Source organism: Nicotiana attenuata, unplaced genomic scaffold, assembly GCF_001879085.1.
Source record: "Nicotiana attenuata strain UT unplaced genomic scaffold, NIATTr2, whole genome shotgun sequence".
NCBI classification, from domain to species: domain Eukaryota; kingdom Viridiplantae; phylum Streptophyta; class Magnoliopsida; order Solanales; family Solanaceae; genus Nicotiana; species Nicotiana attenuata.
The window spans coordinates 1-10,841 of record NW_017677429.1 but is presented as its reverse complement, the minus strand read 5'-3'; positions in this window follow the sequence as shown (position 1 = coordinate 10,841).

The window sequence follows — 10,841 nt, the reverse complement described above, 5'->3', positions numbered from 1 at the left end:
ACAGAAGAGTTACGCGGATCAGAAGGCGCGTGATGTATCATTCATGGTCGGTGAGAAGGTTCTCTTGAAAGTCTCACCGATGAAGGGGATTATGAGATTCGGGAGGAAGGGCAAGCTGAGCCCCAGGTTCATTGGCCCATTTGAGGTGTTGAAGCGAGTTGGGGAAGTTGCTTGCTTTACCTCCCAGCTTATCGGGAGTCCATCCGGTTTTTCACGTGTCTATGCTTCGGAGGTATCACGCCGACCTGTCCCATGTGCTAGACTTCAGCACTATTCAGCTAGACGAGAGCTTGGGCTATGAGGAGGAGCCAGTTGCCATTGTTGATAGACAGGAGCGCCAGTTGAGATCCAAGAGGATTTCTGCAGTAAAGGTCCAGTGGAATGGCCAACCAGTCGAGGAGGCCTGGGAGTCCGAGGAAGACATGCGGAGCAGATATCCCCATCTTTTCCCTAGCTCAGGTACTTTTCTTTATCCGTTCGAGGACGAATGTATGTTTAAGAGGTGGAGAATGTAATGACCCGACTGGTCATTTTGCCTTCTAGAACCCCGTTCCCCTAAATAAGACTTTCTGTACTTGCTTCAACTGATTTATGACTTGCGGGGATAGTTGGTTCGGGATTTGGAATAGTTTGGACTGAAATCGAAACACTTAGTTCCTTAAGGTTGGCTTAAAAGGCCAAGTTTGACTTTGGTCAACATTTTTAGTAAACGGACCCGGACTTGCGTTTTGACGGTCCTGGAGGGTCCGTAGGAAAATATGGGACTTGGGCGTATGCCCAGAATCGAATTCCGAGGTCCCTAGCCCGAGTAATGAATTTTTGTTAAAAAATTGTTAAACTGAAATTCTAAGGATTTAAAGAATTGAATAATGGTTGATCATGTTGGTATCGGTCCCGTATGTTGGTTCCGAAGCCCGATGCAAGTCCAATATAATATTTAAGTCTTGTCTGTGAAATTTGGTGAGAAACGGGATTGATTTGACGTGATTCGTACGTCTGGTTGTAAAAATTGGAATTTTGAGTGTTCTTAAGGATTCATGCGTTTCGGAGTTGAATTCGTAGTTTTAGATGTTATTTCGGCGATTTGATCGCTCGATCAAGTTTGTACAATATTGTTGGACTTGTGTGGGTGTTCGGAGTGGAGCCCCGAGGGTTCGGGTGAGTTTCGGGCATGGGTTGGGGGTGAAAAACACCCCAGTTTTCTGGTGTTTCTAGGCAGTGTTGCAGGTCTCGCAAATGCGAGGAAATGTTCGCAATTGCGAACCTCGCATTTGCGATGAAGCCAGGCTGGGGCAGTTGTCGCATTTGCGACATTTTCCTCGCATTTGCGACCCCTGTATCGCATTTGCGATCAAGGCAGGAGGGGGGCTAGTTTGCATTTGCGATGCTTTTGTCACAATTGCGACTTCGCATTTGCGAACCTGATGTCGCAAATGCGACATCAGAGGCCTGGAGACAACTTTTAAAAACGGGACTTAGGCAGTTTATTTCATTTCATCTCTACACTTGGGCAATTTGGGAGCTTTCAAAGAGGGGATTTCAACCTAGCATTGTGAGGTAAGTTATATCTACTTAATGTGAGTTTAATACTTGGGTTTTGGGTAGATTAACACACAAAAATTAGTAAAATTCATGGGATTTGAGTAAAACCTAGGGTTTTGATAAAAACAAGATTTAACCATGAAATTTGTTATGGAATGAAGTAGAAATTATATATTATTGATCCATAGGATACGGGTAAATTCTTCAAAAAATTTCCGGAATCCGGGCATGTGGGCCCGGGGTCGAATTTTAGGAATCTTGTAATTTGGATTGGGGAATCACCCTAGTGGTTGGGATATGAACCTTTAAGCTTATATTGATTGGTTTCTACGCTATTTGGATAGTTTTGGAGTGTTTGACACCAAATTGAGGGTTTGGGCTTAATCTTGGACCGGAAAGTACGCTTTGGAGCGAGGTGAGTCTCCTTTCTAACCTTGTAAGAGGGAATTGTCCCCATAGGTGAAATAATTGGAAAATTCGCCACTAAATGCGGGGGCTACGTACGCACTAGGTGACGAGAGTCCGTGCGTAGCCACTAATATACTTAAGTTCGGGTAGTCTAGGACCCAAAAGCATGCTTTATGTGATATTCTTGTAACTTTATGGTCAATTTGGATTTCGTAAATCATGTTGAATGTGGTAAATGAATTTATAAAGAGGAACTTCATTTCCTTGGCCTTTTAAAGAGAAATTGACATTCTATGAATAATTTCTTCCTAATATGTCCTTGTCTGACTGTTTGTTGTGTTTAATAATATTTGATCGCGTCGCACGTAGGATTCGCGAGCGGGGTAATGGATGCATCTATGGTTCGCGCCGTTCGACCCTCCGGCAGTGCACACTTTATTTTTATGTCGGATCAGGCCGTACGACCTCGACACTATTTGCGCATGCTTCTTGCTCGGTATTTTTTTGTGAGTTGAACTTTGTTAAATGCCCTGAAATGAAAATGTCTAATTGCGAACTTATCTAGGAAAGGACCTATCACTTCATGCTATGAATTGTTATTTATTTGTGACATCCATGCTTAGCATAACACTTTCTTATATTATTTGACCCTAGTAAGTGTCAAGTCGACTTCTCGTCTCTACTTCTTCGAGATTAGACGAGATACTTACTGGGTACATATTGTTTATGTACTCATACTACGGTTCTGTACTTAAATGTACAGGATCTGAGGCAGGTACATCTGGATACCAGTCTGGTGCGCATTCTTGATAGAGTCCCGAGATTCCACGGTGAGCTGCTCCTTTCCTATGCCGTTCAGCAGTGTGATGGAGTCTCTCTGTACTTTTGGCTGTCTATTCTAGTCAGACAGTAGGATAGATTTATTCTTGTGTGTATTCTACTAGATGCCCATATACTTGTGACACCAGGTCTTGGCACACACATTAGTAGACAATTCTTTTGGTTTGTATAATTATTATCTTACATTGCTAATTATCACTTATTTATGATTCAAATGAATAAATTGACGGAACTGTTTTAGAAAAGTAAAACGAGGATTTACTAATATGTAGAGTTGGCTTGCCTGACAACGGTGTTGGGCGCCATCACGACCTGTAGCTAAATTGGGTCGTGACAGCATAGGCTACACTTTAGTTCCACATTGAGCCCCCATTTTACTAATCTATTAGCAGCAAGTAGACTTTCATGCAGGTGAAGCCACATAGTAAATCTTGTTCAAGGTCTAGCTTCATCGGAGAACATTAGGCATTTTCATGGTATTCTTGGGAGTTTCCTAGAAGCTATAAATATGTTTGTTTAATCAAGTTATTCCTTGAAGAAGATTGACCAAGTTACAACATGGTATCTCTTGCATCAAAAATCTTCCGAACCATCCAACATGCACATTGTGGCACCTTCGTACTAGCAAACTGCTGCCCCTTAATGTTATAGCTACGAATCCATCGGATCCATAACCTGTCAGTTTTATGTGCTAAGTCCCAACATGTTTTTGCTATTCTTGCCCTATTCCATAGTCGTAGGTTCATAAGGTTGAGTCCACCTGCAGATTTAGGAGAACAAACCTTTTTCCCAGGCAACCAAGTCCTTCTTATTTATAGTATTAACACCTGACCATATATGACTGCGACACTATGCATCAATTGTGTCCAATACCTTGGCAGGGATCATGAAAAGTTGAGACCAATATGCTTGGATACCAAATATGACTGATTTAACCAGTTGAGTCCTCCCAGCATAAAATAATTTCCTAGCAGTCCATGAGGAGATTTTTTTGACTATCTTTTGGATAAGAGGATGCCATTGTTCTATGGTTAGCTTCTTAGTTGACAAAGGTATGCCCAAGCATTTGAAAGGTAGAACCCTATAGGTGTATCCTAGCAATTTCCGTCCTCTTCTTCCTGTATCATTCCTCCACAATATAATGAGCTTTTGCCTAGATTAGCTTGTAAGCCTGAGGCAGAGGAAAATTGATGAAAGCACTGATGAAGGTGATGTACAGACCCTACATCTCTATGAGCAAAGAGTAAGAGAGCGTCTACAAAGGACAGATGTGTAATCCCCATCTTAGCACACTTGGGATAAAATCTGAAAGTCTTTTCATTTTTCAAGTTGTTCAATTGCTTGCTAAGATACTCCATTGCTATAGCAAACAAGAAAGGAGACATGAGATCTCCTTGTCTCAAGCCTCTTGTAGTAGCAAATGGTTCAATTAGCTCACCATTGACTAAGATAGAGTAGTTCATTGTTTTAAGGCATTCCATAATCCAAGCAATGAATTTTCTGGGAAAAGACAATTCCTCCAAAACTTGCTCCAGATAGCACCATTCCACTGTGTCATAAGCTTTTTGAAGGTCAATTTTGATCATACACCTAGGAGACACATGCTTCCTATTGTAACCATGGACTAGCTCATGAGACAATATGATGATATTAGCTACTTTCCTCCCTGGTATGAAGCCTGCCCGTGCTTCATAGATAATGTCAGGCATCACCTTTTGTAATCTTGATGCTAAGACTTTGGAGATAGTCTGATATAGAACAGTGCAGCAGGCTATTGGCCTATATTCTTTCACTGTGAGATGATTCTCACCCTTAGGGATCAATGTGAGTGAAGTACAATTAAGTGCTCTGTATAGCTTCCATGTTGTAAAGGATGCTAAAACAACTTGGTTTACCTTTTTCTTGATTATGTACCATATCTTCTTGAAAAAGACTGCATTGTACCCATCAACTCCAGGTGCCTTGTCATCTCCAATCGAGCAAAAGTTGTCATAAATCTCAGTAGTTGTAACTTCCTCACACAATGTCAATTATTGTTGATGAGTTAACTTTAGTCCTTGATGCATGATCAATATGTTTACAGCAGGTAGTTCCCTGGCGGATGTCCCCATTAGGCTTCTATAAAAGGTGACGATTTCATCTCTTATAGCCTTTGGATCAGTGATCTTATTTCCTGCTAGTGTGTTGAGTTCCATTATTTGTTTCCTGATTGTTCTCTCCTTGATCATTGTTGTGAGATACTTGGTGTTGAAATCACCCAATTTGATCCATCTAATTCTAGATTTCTGTCTCATCAGACTCTCCTCTATTAAAGACCATTTTCCAAGGCTTGAGTTGATTCTTTCTCTTCTATCACCAGGTCATTTGTACTGCTGGGCTATTTGTTCCTGTAAATTTCTCAGTTGTTGTCTAGTGATGTCAACCTTCTGTGTGATGTAGGTAAATTCCTCTTTTTGTTGATCTTCTTGCATAAAGGTTTCAAGGCCTTTGACTTTATCCATATATTCATTGTAGGGTTGCTATCCAATTGTTTTTGGCACACCTCCTTGATAAGTGATTCAAACGGGCTATGTTCAGTCCAAATGTTGAAGAATCTGAAGGGGTTCTTGGGTGATTTGGTTGTAGATTTCAAGTGTAGTAAAATTGGATAAAGATTAGAAATGAATGGAATGCCATATTCCACTTTAATGTGACCCCAACATAGCATCTAATCTCTATTACCCAAGGCTCTTATCAATTTTACTACACACTCAATCATAACCCTGTTGTATGTTTTACCAGGTGTAGTACTGACCAGTCCAATGCAACTCATTAAGACCTAAGTTGAGTATACAATCTTCAAAATCTTTGATCTCAGAAGCACTGATGGAGTTGCCTCTTACTCTGTCTCTGGGGTAAGAGTACAATATTAAAATTCCCACTCACAACCAAGGGAGGTTTATTGAAGTCCCCGATATATTCAGTGCAGCCCATAGGGATAGCCTTTGCTCCGTAGTCTTAAAGCCATCTATAATTGTCACTAGTTGCTTGATCACACCCAACTCTAGTCCTAATAAGGATAAGCGGTCGCTGCAAATATAATCCGGTCTAAAAGTCCGGAGTCGAATCCCACAGAGAACTAAGGCTTAGCTACAGTTGTTCACTATCACCAAGAATACAAGCTTGAACAATTCCTAACTTATAGATATTAAGATTCTTGTGTTTAACTAATTAACTAACAAATTAAATAATAAATTAACACTAAAGATACTACAGGTTGGAGAAAAGATTAAGGAGGTCTAGAGTTATGATTTCCCCAATTGTCGGAATCCTTCCCGCTATGTCTTCTATAATTTCGCCTATGTATTCTCTACCGATCATGAGCGCTCTACGTGTTGCAATTCTCTCCCGAGTAATTACGACAATTTACTAGACATACTCTCCCGAGTTACGCTAGCTGGCTTTAATTATAGCTCACTTAGATCGCACCCAAGGTTTCGTTATCCCTAATCCCACCTTTAAACCCTTGGTTATTGATTCCTCACATACGTCGAGAGTGATGTTGTTCAACAACTACCTAAATATGCACTTTCTCCCGAGTAATACATACTAAATAGGCACAGCTAATTGAGGGCCCTTCAATCAACCACAAGAATAATATAGTTGAACAAATAGAGAAAATACTACGGCTCAATTATATAAAAATATAATAAGAATTTATCCTACAAAAGATTCCATCAAAACCCTAGATAACAAATTAGCTATTCATAATAGTTTGTAAAACTACAATACTAAAAACCATAACCAACAATGAAAAATAGGAAGAGGAAGGAAAAACTCGTTGAAGAATTCTCCGCCTTGCTCCCAGTGTGTTCTTGACTCCTTAGGTCGAATCGCCCGGTCTCCTTAGCCTCCTTAGGTCTAAATTATGTCAAAAGTGTGTCCAACCTCTCAAAATACCATTTTTCCATGTATCTATACCAAGTAGGGTCGGGCCCAAGCTATTATACCTTCTCCTATGCGAAAAAGGATAATTTTTTCAAGTCTGGACGCTGCGGCCGCGGTAAACCGCGGTACGACCGCGGTATATGGCAGGTATACTGCCTCAGCCCGCTTCAGGTCCGCGGTCGCGGTTTCGACCGCGTTTTTTACCCTGTTACGTTTGGAATTTTTAAAAAACGTAAAACATTAAAGTTGTAGCCCTTTGAGTTACTTTCCAACCATATATTGTGGATCCCAAATGGAGTTCTGAGCGAAAAGTTATGTGCATTTTACTAGACAGTGCGCAATATGCCTACTCGGTTCTTCGTTTTGTTGCTCTATCATCCGTTGATCCCCGAATACGATCCCGGCTTAATTTCTTGGGCTTTTACTCAGATTTAAAAGCTCTAAATCACTTAAATTCATTCCATTACATCTATATAGCTCGAAATCACTCCTACAAGGCATAAAACACACCGTTAGTGCAAAACACTAGCGATTAAAGCGCAAACTCAACTAAAGTGCAGTAAATTAGAGTGTAATAATCGACTAAAATACGTAATTATAGCCTATCATCAACACCCCACACTTAAACTATTGTTCGTCCTCGAGCAATCAAACTACACTTTATATAGACACGACCTTTTTTTTTCTTTAAACAATTCTCCTAACTCATCACACCAAGAATATTTAAAATAGACTAAGCACAAAAGCGTAACATTTTCACCTCAAGATTTGACTCACAAGTACCACGCATTATTCACAACTCACCCACTTACTCTAACATAGAGGTCACTGACATTACCTCTCCTTCATGAATCAAGTGTCCTCACACAACAAAAGAGAGTAGTTCCACACAATAAAATTTAAGAGCACTTAGGAACTCAAGATAGAAAGAATTCACTCACTCTCAGAAATAACATTCATATGCCACAAAAGATGCACCATAGGCTTGCTCGTAGTGTATTACTCTACTAATCGAGCTCATTCAGTCTAGGATCAAGTAGGACTTTATTTGGTTGTAATGTAGGCTGCGGGACGAGTAGGATACATTTAGATATAAGAGTGACTACACCTCCCTAAGCACTTTAATACATATACTTTAACATTCAAATCCAATACTTATGTCAAACCAAAACTCCACCTTCACATCAATGTATATTACACCATTCTTCTTTAAGCACACTTACAATTACATCAAGAGTCACCACTTATCAAGGATTTTTTTTTCTTCACAACAATACAACTTTTTTTTCCTTTTTTTCTTTTTTTTTCAATTCGAGTGGCTCTTACTTTTTTCAAAACAGTGCGTCTTTCTCCTTATTTCATTAGTTCCACTCAAAAGCCAAACCAACCACCCCACACTTTAACTTTTACACAGTTCATAATAATTCAAGTGCTCATGAGAGGTTAAAAGGTTCAAATAGATAATTAATTCAAACAAATGGGTAAGGCTTGTAATGTGGTTGCCAAAGAAACAAGATTACAGGCTCAAAGGGGTTAACTACGACACATAACAATTAGGTGGGTAAAATATACATATCTGGCTCAACAAAGAAACGCCTATATCACTTCCAAGACTGAACAAAACTACTATTCCGCTTTGCAAACACACAGGGCAAGTTCTAGGCATCAAATGCAATGCACAGAATATAACAAATCCTTACACACACATGGTAGATAACTCACTCAGGATTGGTTTCATCAAGACACTCTAGTCAAAGTAGTTAAGCAAGTTTAAGATCATAAAATTTAAGGTACTTATACAAGAGTCAAAAACTGAGCCTAAGCGTCACAACCAAAGTACTCACTATTCTCAAGGCATAACAAAGTCAAGAGATATTGCTTCAATTTAAAACACAACACAATGGCTCCTACTCCCAAAAAAAAAACTAACTACACCCCGGTTCAAACAAAACCCTTGGAAAAGAACCGCGACACAAAGAAAAACCAAGGGGTTATTGCTACACTACCTAACAAAAGAAAATCTTTTTTTTGTCTTTTATTTCTTTAGACTTAATTCCCTCAAGAAAATTGTCTAATAGATCCATCGTCGGGAAAAGTCCAATCTTTAAAAAAAATATTATTTAATTAAACTAACACAGCTAAAGTGGGATGAAAAGTCACCCAGACAATCTCCTCACCCCACACTTAGAATTATGCATTGTCCCCAATGCACATCATAACTATAAGAGGGTAAGAGAAACTCCCTGGTAGGCCAAAGGCCGAAGCACTAGCATCTCATGGGTTACTCAAACTTCTCCCAGGCCTGGTCCTTCGTGCGGGTACCTCACACTTAGTTCCAACCAAACCATCTGGTTTGTTGTTGCATCCTTCCAATGGCTTTGCGTTCCATGCTCCTAAAAATCAAAAATCGACACTACAAGAATAATACAATAAAAAATAAATAAAATAAACTAAATTTAAAAAAAAATAAAGCTGGGTTGCCTCCCAACAAGTGCTTGATTTAACGTCGCGGCACGACGTGATCACTTTTTGCCTCCACCTCGAGCTTATGAATTGAACCCCAAGTTTTGATTTAAGCTTATGATTATGGTCATGGGACGGTGGAACGAATCTAACTGGCCCAAGGAAATAATGTAGTATTCTGCACTCCTTGGCCTTTGTATGAGGTATGTAATCCTGACTTTCTGGCAAGAAGAATTCCAGAATATATGCACCTTGTTCCACATTCCTTGACTCTTCAATTGGCTCGGATGACTTTATTTCTATATCATCATCCAAACATAATGTGGAAAAATGCTTGGAGTATGGACCAATGCGCTCAAACACATGAACTTCAGGACTTTCAACATCCTCAACATCATTCACACTAGAGTCAACTAAATTCATATCTTCAATGTCCCTGGTTGACTCTAGTATTACTTCTTCAGCATCGGCATCCTCAAATTCTAGCTGGATAGATTGTTGGTGTTCTACTCTGACCTCCTCCTCTAGCTCATCCTCGTATTTTTTTAAATCCTCCAGTATAATGGCAATTTCTGCAGCCAATTCATACTCATATTGGCTACTATCCACAATGTCAACTTGTTGCGCTTTACAAGGTTCAATTAATTTATTCGCTTGAGCCTCCAAGTTGTGAATAGTTGCCCCTTGCCTTTGTGCCCGCAGTTGTATCTCATCAAATTGTTCCATAAGGCATTTTAGCATATCCTCGATCTCTTACAGGTCCTCATACCTGGGTTCTTTGTTCCTATTAACTTCACAAGAAAAAGAAGAATCATCAAAGTAAGGGGTTGGGGGAAGATAAGACATATAAGCACAATCATGAAAGTGACCATCTTGACCACCACACATATCACACACATTCCACATATAAGATTGAGTTGGTGCACAAAACTCGCTCTCGGGAATATTTTGATAATTTTGCTCTGGGTGGTTTCCTTCACAATATGCATAAGGAGGATCAAAAGTAGCATTACCAACATCCAAATTCTCATAATTCGATGATGCCATGTTTCTCAAATAAACAAATAAACTAAAATAAAAAAATTTAAAAAATCAAATACTAAAAAAATAAAATAAAAGTTCAAACTTTAAACCTAGTAATATGTACACCTACAACTACACCGTTAGTTCCCCGGCAACGGCGCCAAAATTTGATCATGCCCAACACTAGTCCTAAAAAGGATAAGCGGTCGCTGCAAATATAATCCGGTCTAAAAGTCCGGAGTCGAATCCCACTGAGAACTAAGGCTTAGCTACAGTTGTTCACTATCACCAAGAATACAAGCTTGAACAATTCCTAACTTATAGATATTAAGATTCTTGTGTTTAACTAACTAACTAACAAATTAAAATAATAAATTAACACTAAAGATACTACAGGTTGGAGAAAAGATTAAGGAGGTCTAGAGTTATGATTTCCCCAATTGTCGGAATCCTTCCCGCTATTTCTTTTATAATTTCGCCTAAGTATTCTCTACCGATCATGAGCGCTCTGCGTGTTGCAATTCTCTCCCGAGTAATTACGATAATTTACTAGACATACTCTCCCGAGTTACGCTAGCTGGCTTTAATTACAGCTCACTTAGATCGCACCCAAGGTTTCGTATCCCTAATCCCACTTT